General features: G+C 41.2%; 1 long non-coding RNA gene across 1 annotated transcript; it reads left to right on the top strand.

Moving 5' to 3' along the window:
• Window positions 1-251: 251 nt before the first annotated feature.
• LOC116986404 lies at window positions 252-13388 on the top strand. The gene is made up of 2 exons (XR_004415471.1): window positions 252-350; window positions 13114-13388. It is a non-coding gene; the product is annotated as an uncharacterized LOC116986404 (long non-coding RNA).
• Window positions 13389-19516: the final 6128 nt, after the last annotated feature.

The following is a 19516-nucleotide window of genomic DNA, read 5'->3' as shown; positions in this document are numbered from 1 at the left end:
TGAAACATTATTGAGCTACTTAAAAAAAAAATTAAATTAAACTTTATTCAGAATAAAAAAATATATGTACAAACCAAGAACTGTGCAAAAATTCTTCCGACATTCTCAGCGGCTATACATACATTAATCAGTTTTGTGTGCACAGAGTTATCATTATACCCAGCCATCTTGCCACTCATGTGCCCCCATTCTCCCCCCCCCCGGGATGATTTCCCTTCCCTTGTTCTGCACCACACCCTGCCCTCCAATGTGCAGCAGTGGAAGTACACTAGACTGAGGTCCACCCTCACAGAGTCTTGGCGTTGGTTACACCAAGCTTCAGTGCATCCCTCAGCACCATCTTAAACCAGGTAAAAACAACCTACATTTCAATGACGATTTCCTCAAAGTTAAATGTCCCAAATTTCCTCAATGTCCCAAAGCACTTTACAGCTAAGGAAATACATTTGCAAGTGTCGTAACCATTGTAGCAAGGAAAAACCATATTGATTAATTAATCTTTCTATGTCTGTCATTTTTAAAACTGTGATCATAATGATCTGGAAATTAAACGGAGGCAAATTAAACCTGAGGCCTATCCCCTGACTCCCCATGGTCATTTTAAGTTGTTGCATGTAAAAAAAAAGATCCATTTCTGTTCCAGCTTCTCAGAAGCTGCGTACGACATGGGGTTTTTAATGCAGCATGTTCAGCTGTTGATGGCTTAGCAGGCAGGAAGGTCAGGCCACTCAGACCTGTATTGCAAGGTATCACTTACAACTCATGCTTTTCAGCTCCACAATGGCCTACAGCCCAGCTCACATTTCCAGGGTTGATTTTTTTTCCCCTTCTCTCCCGCTGCTAAGCAACCTCTTTGTTTTACTGCAGTGCCCAGAATTCCAGTTGTCAAGCATAAAAGAAAGGCAACTTTACAAGCATGTTCTTTGTAATATACCATAACAATTTTGGGAATTTCGTTTTAATATCATAAAGAAATGTCATGATATTTTTAAGCAAGGTCTCAGTAATCATTTAAGAGAACATTAAAGTAAGCCACAAATTTTTGAAAATATTTATTACAATTGAGATATCTGTTCTGGGGTCCTTTTGTTTTATTAATGGTCTGGCTACTGCCTTAACAACTGGCAGTTGGACAGTTTTCCAGCTTTCAGCTTCTATGTGGCTGCAATGATTGTTTGGAATTTGAGTTAAAGATTTATATTTCACTATTTTACAAGGTGGTGGGAATAACACTGTTACTGCAGAGCGGTAGGTGTTGTCTACATGGACTATGGTCGGGCATTTGACATGGTCCTGCATGGGAGACTGGTCCAGAGGGTTGAGGTACAAGGGACCCAATTGGATCCAAAAATTGGGTTAGTGATAGAGGGTAGTGGTGGAATAATGCTCTTCTGATTGGAAGTCTGTGACCAGTGGTGTACCACAGGGATCGGTGATTGTTTAGTTTAATTAGTTTAGAGATACAGCGCGGAAACAGACCCTTCCGTCCACTTAGTCCACGCTGACCAGCAATACCCGCACATTAACACAATCCTACATACACTAAGGACAATTTACATTTTTAGAAAGCCAATTAACCTACAAACCTGTACGTCTTTGGAGTGTTGGAGGAAACCGAATATCTCGTAGAAAACCCACGCAGGTCACGGGTGTACAATCTCCGTACAGATAGCACCCGGTCGGGATCAAATCTTGGTCTCTGGTGCTGAAAGTGCTGTAAGGCAGCAACTCTATGTGGTGCAGCGGTTCTAGAAAGTATTATTTGTAAATTTGATATGATTCTAGAAAGTATTATTAGTAAATTTGAAGATGAAATTTGAAGATGTAGTGGACAGTGAGAAAGGTTGGCTAAGGCCACAGAAGGATATGGATGAACAGAAAATCTGGGCAGGATATTGATTTCATATATATATCTATATGGGTGTTTCTGAAAATACAGCACAGTAGTGAAACTGAAGGTCTCCAAACTTCCATGTTATTTTTCTGTTTTTTCTGTAATATTCCCATTGTTTCATATCCTGTATTTTAAGTAGTATAGATCATCATGGTGTGTAGCCAAAATAGTGAGATGGAGCAAAAATAAATAAATCTGATTTTACAAAAAAATATATCAGATACGTCCCAGTGTTTTCTGGCCTTTTTTGTGACATCTTTCAAGCAGGATTTCATCAAATCCTTAGGCTGATTTATACCAGAAAGATTACATTGATTTTGCAATTAAATAAAGTAATTATATAAAGTCAAATTCTGATTATGCTTATCATTTTTATAATTCATTAGCCGATTAGATGGTTTTCTGATGTGCCAAGTTTTTGCAGCAGAACGTGAGTAGCGGTGTCCATTTGGTCACGTGTGAAATGTATGAATTAAAAGCAGAGTAACCGTTTTTATATTTATTTTTCATTTTTTTATTATTTATATTTTGTGTTTAAGTATTCCATTGAAATACTTAATAATGAATAGAACTTAAAATCATGAAATACAAATCTAGTTTGCTCACCTATTTTAGTGATGTCTCATTCTATAGTCCCTCCCATTGTCTAACCTTGTCAATGTTATAACTGTTTTTTTGCATTCGTCGCAATTAAAAAAAAATTCAAACAACGCGATTATAATAACCCTGGCATGAACTACGGGCCCCGTAGTGGATTCGGTGCCGACGTTTTGTAAAGGAACTTAGAAATCAGTATAATCAGTATAATCAGTATCAGTGGGACACTATGTCTTATATGTCATAACTTAGCAATGTTACAAAATTTTGAGATTTTAAAAATCAAGTCTGTAATTTATCCCATCAGATAAAGCATAAAAATAAGTTTAATTTGACACCTAATTCACTTTCATATCTCAAGTATTTAAAAAGTTATGGCCATTTCCATACTGGGAAATGAGCATCTTGTTCCCTATTGATTTTCTATGGACATAACAAAAAAGCTGTGATCGTGAACAGTCAAAAGCCCATAACTTTCTTAAAAATTAAAAGAACTGAATGAAATTTTCAGTTATCATAGATTGAAGCATTCTGAAACAAATATAAAATAATCTTACTTGGATGACCTGAAATTAAAGCATATAATTAGTTAGTTACCTAATTGTAGCTAATTTCAGACTTCAATTACTAGATCTAAACATCTATCCATTTCTTAATAAATGATTAACATTTTTAAATAGCCTAAATGTCCAAATAATATTCACAAATAATTCACAATAAAACATGATTTTTAAATCTCATTTACATTAATTTATAGGCCAAATGGAAGGAATTTAGTGTTTAATTGCTGTAAATAAATGCCCATTTAAATCAGCTTTCTAGTGGGTCCCTGTGGAACGCGCTGGTTTAGAACGTTCACATTGCGGTAGATTTGTGCCCCAAATGCCGAGAAAAATACTGCGCGATATAATGGGCCCAAATTGAGCTACTCGCAATATTAAACTTAGTATAAAGGGATCTTTAGAAGCCCTTTTTAATGTAAAAATATACAACCTAACTTCTGCTATTTGCTTTATGAGACCCTGCGGTTGCTGACGGTCGCGGGTTTAGAGATTGATTTTTAAACTACTATAACTATTATTCAAGGCCTTTAAACCTAATAATAGCTTTTGCGACGGGGTCTTCCAGCGATTTTTCGTTAATAATTAACTAGGCTGAACATTTTCGATTGGAACAGCTTAGAGAAAATCGCGTTTTAAACCCGCCCCCTCTAAACGGCGCCAAAATCGCGCACACCCTCAGCAGCAGATCTTCAACGATGCTTCAGGTAGGCTTTGCAACATACCTACATAACTGATATTTTTGTTCACGTTTTTTTCCAAATTTTGAAAGTACTAAATTTTGGTCAAATCGTGGTCGATTTTGATCACAAATTATCTCAAAAGGATCACAGTTAGGCCCGTTTTTAATGCTGTGGTATTTCATTATGAGTTAATAACTTTCAAATTTGGCCACCCACAGGTTGGTACCCTTATTTACGGAAACACCCATACATACATATATATATATTGAATATATATTTTGTTATTATATAATTATATATATATATACATTATATATACACACACAAACACACACATATATTGGATTGGAGCGCGGTGCATGCTCAAAGGGCTAAATGGCCTCCTCCTGCACCTATTTTCTACTTTTTACGTTGGTTAAAAATATCATAACATTTCTTTAAGATATTAAACGAAATCCCCCAAATTTGTATGGTATATTGCAAAGAACCTGCTAGTAAAATTGGCTTTCTTTTATGCTAGACAACTCGAATATTTTTACCGTACATACTGAACTTATGCATGGCATATACATTCCAGTTGTCTAGCATAAAAGAAAGCCAACATTATAAGCATGTTTGTTCTTTGTAATATATCATACAAATTTGGGAAATTTTGTTTTAATATCTTAAAGAACTATTATGATATTTTTAACAAAGGTCTCAGTAATTATTTAAGAGACTATTAACGCGAGCCAAAATTTGTTGACAATATTTATTCCAATTGAGATATCTGCTCTGGTGTCCTTTTGTTTTATTAATGGTCTGGCTACTGTCTTAACAACTGGCAGTTGGACAGTTTTCCAGCTTTCAGCTTCTATGTGGCTGCAATGATTGTTTGGAATTTGAGTTGAAGATTTATATTTCACTATTTTACAAGGGGCTTGGGAGTAACACTGTTACTGCAGAGCGGTAGATGTTGTCTACATGGACTATGGTCGGGCATTTGACATGGTCCTGCATGAGAGACTGGTCCAGAGGGTTGAGGTACAAGGGACCCAAGGTTAATAGGATCCAAAATTGGGTTGGTAATAGAAGGTAGTGGTGGAATAATGTTCTTCTGATTAGAAGTCTGTGACCAGCGGTGTACCACAGGGATCGGTGCTGGGACCTGTGCTGTTTGTGACTCTTTACTCGTGACCTATGGAATAAAATCTTGACATGTGTAAGGTGGTGCAGTTTGGGAGGTCATTTAGAATGAGGACACAATGGAAGGACACTAAAGAATTTTAATGACCAGCACCAAGTGTCTCTGTTGTTCCCTGACAGTGGCAACATAGGTGGAAAGGATGGTGCAGAAGGCATTTAGCATGCTTGCCCACATACTGTAAGTCAATGCAAGTTGGGACATTATATTGCAGCTCAACAAAACAATGGTTAGACTGCATTTGTAGTATTATGTGCAGCCCTGGTTGCTACACTGCCAGAAGGGTGTGCTTGAGCTGGAGAGAGTACAGAGGAGATTCACCAAAATGTTGCCTGGATTGATGGATATTAGATATGGGGAGAGATTGGATAGATTGTGTGCGTTTTTTTCCTGGAACAGAGGAGGCTGAGGGGGTGATCTGATAGAGGTGTATAAGATTTTAAGATGCATAGATAGAGTAGCTGGTCAAATCTTCTTCCCCTAATGTTAGGGGTATCAAAAACAGTGGGTATAGGTTTAAATTGGGAGGAAAGAGTTTTAAAGGGGATTTGAGGAATGTTTCTTTACAGAGAGATTGATTGACATCACGAATTTGTTGCCATTGGAGGTGGTGAAATCAGATTCAATTATGATATGTAAGAGATGTTTAGACAGGCACTTAAACAAGCAAGGTATACAAGGATACAGACCTAATGCAGTCAAATGTGATTAGCGTTGATAGGCAATAAGGGCGACATGGATTTAATGGGCCAAAGGGCCTGGTTCTGTGCTGTATGTCTCAATGACTTTGTAACTCTGTGCCACATTTTATTTTTTGGCAGTCTAGCCAACAGAAACAATTCAAAATTTGACATCCGAGCAAAAAGGTTAATCTGATTAGGCTTCTGCCTTCTCAGGCATCAAATCCAATCCAGTGCAATTTTGAAAATGAAAGTTTAGCATTTATATAACTCAAGTCTATTTACAGTATACGTATCCTCACAATAACCCAAATGACAAAGACATAAAGAGCTCTGTACACCTTTTAAGGATGTCCCAAAATGTTTTAAAGCAGATGAAATGTTCTAATCGAGCAAACAATGTGGCTGCATTGGGCACAGTAAGTTCCATAACAGTGGCTTGATCATCTGTATCAGTGACGTAAACTAGGAGATCAATATATTGGCCTAGATAGGTAAAAATTCTCTCTTTTCTGAGAGGGCACAAGCACTTCAGTTTAATATCTCATCTAAAGAACAGCATCTTTAACATTATTCCACTTCTTCTGTAATGAATAGAAATATCAGCCAGGTTATGGCTTGTGCCTTTGTTTGTAAGAACATACAAAGGGGGCTGCACAGTGGCGCAGTGGTAGAGTTACTGCTTTACAGCAACAGAGACCTGGGTTCGATCCTGACCATGGGTGCAATTTTTCAGATTTTGTACATTATCCCTGTGACTGCGTGGGTTTCCTCCCACACTCCAAAGACATACAGGTTTTTTTTTTGTATCAAAATGTTTTAAATTTAAATTTCAACACGATACAAAAACCAAAAAACCCCAAACCGTGGTGACATACCCACCGCCATATTACAAAATCATCAAACAACCATTTTACAAATATTCTAATAACTACTGTACAACCCCGGTAAAGGGGCAAGCATCTGGCTCGGGCAAAGCCCTCTTCCGCCTGGCGCGTGACTCGCGGGAAAGACACACAGGTTTGTAGGTTAATTGATTTTGTTAATTGTAAATTGTCCCTAGTGTGTAGGATAGTGCTAGTGAATGGGGTTATTGCTGGTTGGTGTGGACTCGGTGCGCCATAAGGCTTGTTTCCTTGCTGTATCTCTGAAGTCCAAAATCTAAAGTTTAAAGCAGCTGAACTTTCATAACATTGTAAATGTTTCTTATGGTCTTTTCCATCCTGTGACTCAGTGATACCTTCCCTCACCGATAGCATGCTTTTCGCACTATATTTATGGGAGCCTAAAAGTAAAATGACAAACAATTTTGCAATCTCAAGGAACAATTAGAATGATCATACAGAAATTTAGCAACTTTGAAGTGTTAGTGCATACTATCATTCATATTTATTTAAAGGATTGCAAGCATAACTTGCAAGTTCCCTTCCAAGTCATGCATGCAGTCTTCCTACTCAAAAGCATCAGAATAACTGCACCAATTCACAAAGGATGATCACCAACACTTTCTCACTATAAATTAGGGTTGGACAATTAATCTTGGTTTAGCCAGAGACTACTACATCCTATAAATGGATTGTAACAAATTTACTTAGCTTGCCCTAGAAATGTCTAATTATCTACCATTGTTTCGTTTTTAGTTTAGTTTAGAGATACAGTGCGGAAACAGGCCCTTCGAGTCCACATCGACCGGCGATTCCCTGTACACGTCCCTTACTCACTAGGGACAATTTACAAAAGATAATTAACCTTTAAACCTGCATGTCTTTGGAGAGTGGGAGGTAACCAGGAGAAAACCCACACGGTCGCAGTGGGAACGTACAAACTCCGTATAGACAACACCCATAATCAGGATTGAACTCGGGCACTGTAAGGCAGCATCTACACCACTGTGCCACTGTTTCCTGCGCATTTAGAAAACATCCCCTTGATTTCCTCTTTGATGAAACTATGCCTCTATGCCATCTTCGACTGGTTCAAAAGAATGTTGGAAAAATACACTACTTTTATGGCAAGTGATACAACATGACAATTTTATTTGTTGTGCCAGAATCATTTATGAAGCATAAATGCACAATGATACTTTTAACAGACTTACATGGAATCAATCATCTGTAACAAATACGTTCCACATTCAGGCAGAAAAGGTCAGTTATTTTGTGTTACAACATATTTCAGCAGGTCACAGTAATTAAGTGCTGACAGTAGGGGGGGGGGGGGGGGGGGGGGTGCACCAGTGTTGAATGCGGAGTCAGATGAAAGCGCTTTCTAGCTATCATTAGTAACAACAGGAATGCTGGCCTTGATGATACTGATGATGGACCTAAAGATTTTGGTGTAGCAAGTCTCAAAGTCATTCCCCCATCTATGGGGAGAATGTCAGGTCTCACACAACCAATCTGGAAACTTGATCCAGTTTAGTGAGAGACAAAAGAACATTTTGGATTAAGTGGAAAACTTCTGCAAATTAAAAAAAAACCCATTCTGTTTCCTTTAGCCCTGAACATTTAATTACTGACATACTGGGAGGTAAATCGTTGAAATTATATGTTTATTGGTTCAGGAATAGAAAAAATTCAGAAACCAGAGAAAACAAAACTCAGACTTCAGAGGCACAAAAATGCAGTAAATATGGGAAAATGTCATTAGGTGAGACGATATCAGAATTAGAGAGTAAAGTTCAGATTTGTGGCCCTTTGTTCAAACTTGTTGAAAGGACCCACCCTTTCATACAGCATTGATGGTACAATGACTGGTTTTCTTTCAACGCTTTCTGCAATTATTTTTCTTTTATGCTGTAAATGAATGATTTTAACCAGGGAGGACTGCGTTGGTGGTTATATTGGATAATGGGGTTTCAAATAGAAGTTGTCTTGCCAGGTATCTTTGTACTGCATTGATGCAATTTGCAGCTTAACTCTGGGCTTTGAGGGGCCTTTCTCATAGTGCACCTCTGCTTCTCCTCCCACCTTCAAGACTGTTTATTTCCTTGCCCACAGGCTTTGGTTAAACGCAGCATCCCTCATGTCCTAGCGTAGGGTTGAAGGTATTGTCAGGTATAAGGCAAAATATTGTTTGGCCTTTGCTTGGAATTTAAGTCCATGTAGGCCACAACATCACACAGACCAGACTACCAACATTGACTCCATCGACACATCATGCTGTCTCGGGAAAGCTGCCAACATAATCAAGGACATAGAAACATAGAAACAGAAAATAGGTGCAGGAGTAGGCCATTCGGCCCTTCGAGCCTGCACCGCCATTCAATATGATCATGGCTGATCATCCAACTTAGTATCCTGTACCTGCCTCTCTCCATACCCCCTGATCCCTTTAGCCACAAGGGCCACATCCAACTCCCTCTTAAATATAGCCAATGAACTGACCTCAACTACCTTCTGTGGCAGAGAATTCCACAGATTCACTACTCTCTGTGTAAAAAATGTTTTTCTCATCTCGGTCCTAAAAGACTTCCTTCTTATCCTTAAACTGTGACCCCTTGTTCTGGACTTCCCCAACATTGGGAATAATCTTCCTGCATCTAGCCTGTCCAACCCCTTAAGAATTTTGTAAGTTTCTATAAGATCCCCCCTCAATCTTCTAAATTCTGGCGAATACAAGCCGAGTCTATCCAGTCTTTCTTCATATGAAAGTCCTGCCATCCCAGGAATCAGTCTGGTGAACCTTTCCCTCACCAGTCATTGCTTCCTCTCCCTTCTCCTGTTGGGCTGAAGATGAAGAAGCTGGAAAGCGCGCGCCTCCAGACTCAGGAAAAGCTTCTTCCACTCTGTTATCAGACTTCTGGATGGTCCTTCTGTAAGCGAGGATAATAGTCTGATTGTCCTCTACTACATTGAGGACATTGGACTTTGTCTCTGGAACTATTGGGCCACAATGCGGAGAACTATATACTGCATTCTGTATCTTTCTCTTCACTCTACCTATTGTACTTGGGTTTGGCTTAATTGTATTTATGTAAAGTATTGTCTGACTTAGTTTAGTTTAGTTTAGAGATACAGCACAAAAACAGGCCCTTCGGCCCACCGAGTCCGTACCGGCCAGTGATACCTGCACACTAATGCTGTCGTACACACACTAGGGATAATTTACTATTATACCAAGCCAATCAACCTGCAAACTTGTACATCTTTGGAGTGTGGGAGGAAACCGGAGCACCCGGAGAAAACCCACGCAGGTCACAGGGAGAACGTACAAACTCCGTACAGACAAGCACCTGCAGACAGGATCAAACCCGGGTCTCCGGCGCTGTAAGACAGCAACTCTACTGCTGCGCCACCGTGCCACCCCCATGGTTGAATAGCATGCAAAACAATCAAAGCAAACATGCGACAAATATAGACCTAAATCTAAACTAATTTCAAGCCATCTTGAGTTTTCTCAGAGCTCGCAGGGTGTCCAGAAATGAGCCCAGCTAGCAGTTGTAATGCATCCACAGACAGGCAAACACATCAGATGTGATTACCAAGCTGCTAGCTGATAGCATCCTTTGCCCTCCTGAACCTAGAAATCATGCACAGTTTGCTGCACCAGTAAGAGCTACATTACTCAATGCAATAATAGCTCTTGCAGGGAATCTTAACATCTCAACATAAATTCTCATGAATGCTTTATGATAAAAATCTACAAAAGATTCCTTATAGTCTTGAGTCTGATGACGTGTCCCAACCTGAAACATCACCCATCCTTCTTCTCCGGAGATGTTGCCTGACTCGCTGAGTTACTCTAGCACTTTGTGTCTAACTTTGGTATAAAACAGCATCTGCAGTTCCTTTCTACACAAGGGTTCCTTAGAAATTGCAATGTAAAAACTTAATGGAAGTAAAGGATGGATAATCGCCCCATTACAAGGAGGGTGGTCACCCCATTACAAGAAGGATGTAAAGGCTTTGGAGAGAGTGCAGAAAAAAATTAACAGAATGCTGCCTGGATTAGAAGGTATTATCTATAAGCAGAGGTTGGACAAACTTAGTATATGTAGGAAGGAAGTGCAGGTGCTGTTTTATAGCATAGATAGAGACAAAATACTGGAGTAACTCAGCGGGCCAGGCAGCGGGTCAGGCAGGAGAAAAAGAATGTGCCATTTCGGGTCTGAAGAAGGGTTCTGACCTGAAACGTCACCTATATATACACACACACAGAACTTTTTCTTTCTCTCTCGTTTATAACATTGTTTGCAGTGTACTATGTTTACATATTCTGTTGTGCTGCTGCAAGTAAGAATTTCATGGTTCTATCTAGGACATATGACAATAAAACACTCTTGACTCTTGGCTCTTCACTCTATTCTTTTTCTCCGGAGATGCTGCCTGACCCACTGAGTTACTCCAGTATTTTGTGCCTGTCTTGGATACTGAAAAGTATATAAAATTATGAGGGGCTTAGAAAGGATGGCTGTCAGAACTGGGACAGCTTAAGGGGAGAGGGGCGATTTAAATTTTTTTTTATAAAACATATATTTTTATTAGAAGCAATGTACAGTCGTATAAACCATGGCATATAACATAATGCATTTCGTGTACAACTTCTTGTTTTAAATTTAACAATAAAATAGTAACAGAAGCAAGAAAAAAAGAGAAAATAAAAGATTAAGGATAGTAGTGATGTGTAAGCCCCAGAAGTTAACGATTAGTAGTTTGTGGATAGATAGAGAGGATGAGCCCATAAAGATGTAGAAAAAAAGAGAAAACCAGAAAGGAAAAAATAAAAAAAGGGAAAAAAAAACACAAAAAACAGAACAGAAAGGAAAAGGAATATACTTACTTCATATCTTTCCACACCCCTCACCCAGTTCTGAAATGGTTAATTTCCCGAGTTATGTTGCACGTAATAAATCGATGAAAGGAGACCGTATCTTTAATAATTGTTCTGATTTTCTAGAGGGGCAATGTTTAAGAGATATATGGGGTAGGTTTTCTCGGGTGGTGATGGAGGCAGACACAATAGTGGAGTTTAAAAGGCTTTCGATTTGCACAGGGACATGCAGGGAATAGAGGGATTTGGATCACTTGCAGGCAGTGGAGATTAGTTTAACTTGGCAGCATGTTCAGCACAGACAGTGTGGGCTCAAAGGCCTGTTCCTGTGCTGTACCGTTCTATTTCCTGTGATAACCTTCTTCAATATTACATAACTGTTAACTTTCCTTTTCAAGTGCTGACTATGCGCTTTCTACAATTCCAATTTTTATATTCAACTTCAACATATATGCTTTTCCTACTCATCTCCCATTCCATCACCAGCTCAGAGGATGGGGTGAGGAATATTAGTGGAAAAACCATTGCATAGTTTGGGGCATTAGATTCCTGGAGTAATTGCGGTGTCCTGTTAGGAATAAATGGTTTCACTTGTACCTACGTAGGAACAGCGAACTCCATTTTTCACATACACTTCAGTAAATAAACGGAGAGGATGAGAAGGAGTTTCTTCCCAGAGGCCATTAGTACTGTAAACTACTATCTCTCCAGGGACTAACTTTACTGTACTAATTCACTGTTGTGTGATGTCTTTTTAAAATTGCTGTTTTTTCTTTTTTTTGCTCCCACAAATATGTAATATGTGAATATGTGATTCTGTTCCATTCTGTTTTGTAGTTTTTTGCACAAATCCGCAAGCATTGCCACTTTTCATTTCACTGCACATCTCGTATGTGTATGTGACGAATAAACCTGACTTGACTTGATATCTTTCTATACATAAGCACCATCATACTTAAATACAAAAATGCAAGAATATGAGGCTGTAGTTAGTAGCACAATGGTAAAGTTGCTGCTTTTCAGTGGCAGAGACCCTGGTTCGATCCTGACTACAAGTGCTGCCTGGATGGAGTTTGCACATTCTCCCTTGGATTTTCTCTGGTTGCTCCGGTTTCCTTCCACATTCTAAAGACGTGCAAGTGTGTGCGTTAAATGGCTTCTGTAAATTGTCCCTGGTGTGTAAGATAGAACTAGTGTATAGGTGATTGATGGTCGGTGTGGACTCGGTGGGCTGGAGGGCCCGTTTCCACACTGTATCTCGAAACTAAAAAGAGTTGCCACGGTTCCAACACCATCTTGTACCTTTCAAATTTCAAAGTTCTTAAAAAGGTAGAGTCTTAACTTGGCCTTAAAGGCCCGTTGTCATGGTGGCGACACTGGGTCGGAGCTACGTGGGTCGGCCTGGCCAGGCGATGTCATCGATGTCCACCGTTGCTCCGCCGCTCTGAGCCGCTGCAGGTCACGTTGGATCCACGAACTTGGCAACAAGGGATCAACAATCCATCAGGAGGTAGATATGATCCGATGTATTGTCCACGATGTTTTGTCACCGTGCTAGGCCTGAATCCGAAGGTGAATTTGCTGCAGACTTTACTATTTGGGGAGGGCTAAGGTCAGAGAGCTCACCCACCACAATTAAAAGGATTTTGCTGATTGATTGTTTAAGGATGTGTTTATGTTTTAAATTTCAGAACGAAATCAATGTGAATTCTGTGGCACGACTGTATAATTTTTCTTTTTGCAGATTGGGTGAGATTGCATATCCTGTAACCGCACTGAACAAGAAGCAGACTTATTTCTGCCAACTGTGCACATACCACTCGAAGAACACAAGTAGAATTTCTTCTCATTTGCCCACAGTTAAGAAGTAAGAGCATTTGAACGAACTGCAGGAGCTGATTAAGCAGCTAATCTTCTGCAACGTATATCCATCAACTGGCTTTTAACACGGCAGAGTGAGTTTATAAACAAAGGCTCATGTTTGAAAAAGTACAAAGAAAATAAAATGCGCCAACTGAACTGCAGGAAACAGTATATGTGTTTTGTTCAAGAAGCTTTGCTTGGACGTTGTTTATTTACATGTAACTGCTTTTTAAGTGTTTGTGTACTCTTCCAATTTTTTCCCCTTGGTTTTACTATTGCAGGTAAAGTTAATTATTCTGCAGGGGATAAGAACATATGGTGAAGGCAGGGGTGGAATTAAAGGCTTGTAAAGATGGAGGGACAAAATAAAGCTTTCAGACTACAGCTGTCCCCCAGACGTTGCCCTCCCAAGTCCAACAATAATAGGATTTTGGGACAAGCGGGAGGGGGGTGATCAGTAGTTAATGGTGTCTTTTTTTGTGAATGATTAATATTCATGGTTTTTATTCTTTCTTAATGAACTAAATGGGTTTAGTTTAGTTTAGTTCAGATGCAGCATGGAAACAGGCCCTTCAACCCACTGGGTCGACTGACCATCGATCACCCGTTCACACCAGTTCTATGCTATCCCACTTTCCCTTCCACTACCTACACATTAGGGGCAATTTTACGGAGGCCAATTAGCTTACAAAGTCGCACATCTTTGGTATTTTGGAGGAATCGGGGGCACACGGAGAAAACCCATGTGGTCACAGCAGGGCCGGATTTAGATGAAGAGAGGCCCTAAGCTATTTCACTTGTGAGGCTCCCCCCTCCCAATCCCCCCCCCCCCCCCCCACGACTAGAGGACCATGACTACCCGACAGTGACAGTGTGACACTTTTAGACCCTACTGTATCTTGTCATTAAACAGTTGGTTTTAAAATACATATTGGATTCACCGCAGAGCGAGCGATGCGTTACCTGGATCGCCGTTTGAAGCTCTGGAGTGTTGGGCCTGCTGCTTCAACATCATGGAGTTGTGGTTTGCGGAGCTCCCAGCTTCGGGCCGCGCTGATTTTAATATCGCGGAGCCCTGGGAACCCTTTGCCGAGGGCCGCCAGTGTGAATCTCCACCCAGCTCAGCCTGTGGATTTCGGGAGCTGCGGTCTCCGGTAGGAAGTGGCTGATTCGGAAGTCCAAGCTGCTGAGAATATTCTCCCGTTCCGACGTCGGATGGTGACCCCCAAATTTAATTGTACCAATGGCCATGAGGGGGGGGGGTTCAAGAGGAGGGGGTCCGTTGGAGACGGGAAAAGGGATCATCAATGGGGGCGAGGACTCCTTCCCATGGAACAATGGTGTGAGGTGGAGGCTGCGAAAGAAGAGCTCCAAATCGCGGCGGGCGCGGAACTCATTGAGGTGGGGACGGAGGGGGACAAAGGTGAGGTCTCTGCTGAGGACAGAACGTTTGGTATCAGAGAGGGGGAGGTCATGGGGGATGGTGAACACACGGCAGGGATGGGGGTTGGGGCCAGAGGAAGGCAGGTGAGTGGACTGAGGCCAAGGCGATGTCTGGTGGAGGGGTGGTGGGTGGTTAGCGGGTAGGGGGTATGAGGACTGTAGTGTGGGTGGGGAAGGGCTGGGGTCACATGGTTTTAGGGGTTGGGGAAGACCCAGTAGAAGAGCCACTGAGATTACCAGGGTTAGGGGGACTGGCACTAGGACCCAGCGCAGTCAAACCCGGGGGAGTGGGTGTCTGCAGCGTGGAAGCTTCAGGCCCGGTGCTGAGTCCAGGCTGCTGTTAAGGCGACGGCTACGGGCTGCTGGAGGGCGGTGGAATGGCCAGGGTCACCGGGCAAAGAGTAGTAGGTCCCGGTGGGCGGATGGTCGGTGAGGCAGCGAGGTGAGTAGGCCTCCCTAGATCTCGAGGCCCAAAGGTTAAGCTTGTCTAACTTATACGTAAATCTGGCCCTGGGTCACAGGGAGATCGTGCAAACCACAAAATCAGCACCTGAGGTGAGGATTGAACCGGGGTCTCTGGCACTGTGAGTCAGCAGCTCTACCAGCTGCACCACTGTACCGCCCTTAGGATTTTGAGTGCTTTCTGCTTCAGGTGAAGATTACTTTTTTATATAATTGTTTTGGCATCTGAGCAATCGTTAATCAAAATGGTGGCCGCAACTGTTTTTCTGTCTTTGAGTTTGCCAGATGTTGTGAGGAAATAAAAAATACTTTGCCCAATCACACCTCACCTGAAAACAGCAATTTAGACTTTACGATGACCTAAATTGCAATCTAATCCCTGTAAACGGCAACATTATTGTTCCGCGAGTTCTGAATTGCTTAAGAGACAGGAAAACTTTTCCATTATGGCTGGATGCCAAATTCCCAGAGTGGGGTTGAAGTGGATGTCATGATAGAGCACTACTGTGAGGGAACATTCTCTGTGGTGCTGAGGGGAAGCCTACAACCGCCTGGCACCACCATTAACTCTGTCTCTCCAACAGGTGAAGTGGAGGTCATAAACAATGAGGCTTGTAAAAAGTTTAATGTAACATGAACAATGAGATAAGCCCTCAAAGTTACTATAAAGGCACATGCAAATCATGTAGGCATGATGCAAAACGGATTGGTTTTTAAAAAGCTGAAACAAAGCTAAAACTCTCCTGGTCTAGTTTAGTTTAGTTTAGTTTAGTTTATTATTGTCACGTGTACTGAGGTACCGTGAAAAGATTTTTGTTGTGTGGTATCCAGTCAGTGAAACGACTATACATGATTACAATCACAGGACACAGAGACAGGATAAAGGGTATAATGTTTAATTCAAGATAATGTTCAATAAAGCCCAATTAACAATAAGCCAGGACCGCTCTCCAGCTGGCGAGAGGACGGTTCAATTCAGAAGGGCAGGGATTGATCGGGATTGGCCCTTGATTATGCTGGTGGCCTTACTGAAGCAGTGTGAAGTGTAGATGGAGTCAATTTGTTTTAGATAACCAAAAATAATTTATTCAATTATTTACAATAATATGTACAGTACGAATTAAATCAAAACAAAACCAACCTCCATAATACTTCAAACAAATTTTCTTTGGTACTGAATATACTATTATACAACTATATCATCATCCTTATTAAGGATGCATTCCCCCCCCCCCCCCGCGTTGCCCAGCGGTCCCATATATGGAGTCAATGGAAGGTTTGTGTAATGCTCTGGGCTATGTCCACGAATCTCTGCAATTTCTTGCAATCTTGGATGGAGCTGTTCCCAAACTATGATGTGTTTCATACAAATAAAGTACTTTCGACGGCGCTTCCGTGGAAGTTGGTGACGGTTGTTGAGGTCATGCTGAATTTCCTAAGCTTTCTAAGAAAGTAAAGGCGTTGGTGTGGTGTGTGGTGTGCTTTCTTGGTTCGATGTGGCTGGTCCAGGACAAATTGCTGGTGATATTTCTCTTCAGTCAATGAGTTGCTATGTTCTAAAGGCAATCACCACCCATCAACGCTTTACCTACATGAATGGATCTGTAGTTGACTTTACAGTGTGCACTTAGAAATATTTGTAAATTGAACACCAACTTTTGCTAGCGTTTTAATATGTATTCACTAATTGTGATCCATGAGGGGAAAATCTAGACTATAGCAGGTAATGAGACTGGACTATTAAACTGGAAGCATGGAGATGTTGAATAAATGGATAGATCAACTCTCAGAAGAAGGATTCCAACCTGAAACATCACCAATCCATGTTCTCCATAAATGCTGCCTGACCCATTGAGTTACTCCAGCAGCATTTTGAGGGTTTTTTCAAACCAGCAAATGCAATTCCTTGTTTCTAAATGGTATCTCATCTATACATCAAATTAATTTGACTATGCACAGATTATGTATGTGCTTAATAGCTAATGCAAGAACCTAAATGTCCTTATGAATAGATCACATCCATTCTATTCTCTTCAGCCAAAGAGCTGCTAAATTCCATTGAGCCAAGTGCCAGTTCCAATCCAATTACTCTGCTATGTTTAGGAAGCGATGGAAAGATCACGTGAAACATGGTTAGCAGTTCTGGATATTTATGCAATTACATCTGGTTTTATGGAGAGACATATAAACATTTTCACCCTCTCTAGTTCTCTCAGGATACTGGTACTATCATTCTAAGAGCTGTTTTCATTGGCTGTGTGTTAAAACATGTCCACTGTTCTATAGTAAAGGCAAAGAACTCCACAACTGGTTTACAAAATACGACACAAAATGCTGGAGTAACTCAACGGGTCAGGCAGCAGCTCTGGAGAACATGGATAGACGACTTTTCGGGTTGGGATGCTTCTTCAGACTGATTGTAAGCAGGGGAAGGGGGGACGGGGTGGAGAAATAAAGCTGGGAGAGGGGAGGGGCAGGACAGGCGTGGCAGTCCCGAGGGGTCAACAGAAGTAGAAAAGACAAACATCAAGAGCCTCTTGTACCCAACTGCTCCCACTTCACTTCCCCTGCGATCCAATACTATTTGCTTCAATTGAATGCAATGCTTCCAAATATCAAATGTGTAATGAGGGACACAATGAGCTCCTGTCTGGGTTACAATTCGGCCCATGCCCATTACTTGTCTTAGTAGATTGTAGCATGTAAATTGATTACGTTTCTTTCATTTCACCAATGATCGCACTTCGAATTTCTCTATGCTTTGGGAAATCCTAAAGTTGTGAATGGTGGTTCAAAAAGTCAGTTCCTTTCTTTTCTATATTTCTTTTTGTGTAATAAATGCTCAAAATTATCACCATTTGTAGAATAGGTAGAGCTCCCTCTTCATCCATCTATCTCAGTTAAGGCTCCTATCATCAGTTGCCTGTTGAATAGGTACATTCTCCACGGCCTGAAAGACCATAAAAGACTCTGTGGCCTCCCTTCAAACCTACCTACCAGTGACACCTGCTCAAAGTCTACACTGTCTGCACAAATTGTCAGGAAATGCCCAGCAGAATTGGGAGCTGTCTTTTTCAACAAAGGGCAAGGTTGAAAGTTGGTGAGTCTCAGGTGTAAGTGTAGCTTTGCAAGACATTGAGCGAGACAATTTTATTATTCAAAGACCTTTCAACCCCAAACATTACGAGTAGTGATAAGGTAGCTAATACTCCATTAGCTACCTTATCACCACTCGTAATGTCTCCCTTCAGACTTGGTCCTTTCTGCCCTATCCCCTAAATACCTCAAGCACGGTGGCACAGTGGTAGAGTCACTTCCTTAAGCCCCTGTCCCACTTAGGAAACCTGAACGGAAACCTCTGGAGACTTTGCGCCCAACCCAAGGTTTCCGTGCTGTTTCCGGAGGTTCCCGGAGGTTTTTGTCAGTCTCCCTACCTGCTTCCACTACCTGCAACCTCCGGCAACCACCTGCAACCTCCGGGAACCGCACGGAAACCTTGGGTGCGGCGCAAAGTCTCCAGAGGTTTCCGTTCAGGTTTCCTAAGTGGGACAGGGGCATTACAGTGCCAGAGACCTGGATTCCATCCTGACTACGGATGCTGTCTGTATGGAGTTTGTACGTTCTCCCCATGACCAAGATCTTCGGTTTCCTCCCACACTCCAAAGACGTATAGATTTGTAGGTTAATTGGCTTGATATATATGCAAAGTTGTCCCTAGTGTGTTTAGGGTGGTGTCAATGTGCAGGGATCGCTGGTTGTTGCAGACCTGGTGACCCATTGGGCCTGTTTGCGTGCTGTATCTCTAAATTAAACTAAAATTGTACATTGACGCTAGTGTGTGTAGTATAGTGTTAGTGTGCGGGGATCGCTGGTCGACATGGACTCTTTGGGATGGAGGGACTCATTCTGCGCTGCTTCTCTAGACTAAACTAAAATATCTGGAATAGAACAACAAATAATGACATGATGAACTTGAGATCATTACCGCCCGTGGAAAAACTGTCCGGTTCCCTTGTGGATTAGACATATTGACTGTAATCAAATACCTTGTGTGTGCTTTGCCTCGTGAAATCAGCTTAACATCGACTTCCTTGGAAAAGTATTTCCATTTCCTGCAGCTGAAATGTGCCGATGTGCAGAATGTGGTTTATTTCGTTCATGCCACAGCTGAAACTTTATATGAAATCTTTTTATTTTAAACGATTACCCAAGTTGGGTGGGGGAAGAGGCAAAAAAAAACTTCATCCAGTTGTGGATTTTGCATTTAAGATGCTTTTAGTCTACCCCAGAATAATTACATTTCCAGTTTCCACTTTCTTGTTTCATGTTACTAGTAATTGATAAATGGCTCATTTGTTCTGAGGTTACATATTGACAAT

This window comes from Amblyraja radiata, chromosome 23 (genome assembly GCF_010909765.2).
Source record: "Amblyraja radiata isolate CabotCenter1 chromosome 23, sAmbRad1.1.pri, whole genome shotgun sequence".
Taxonomy (NCBI): domain Eukaryota; kingdom Metazoa; phylum Chordata; class Chondrichthyes; order Rajiformes; family Rajidae; genus Amblyraja; species Amblyraja radiata.
Note: the sequence above shows the minus strand (reverse complement) of the source record. Positions and strands in the feature narration are given on the sequence as shown.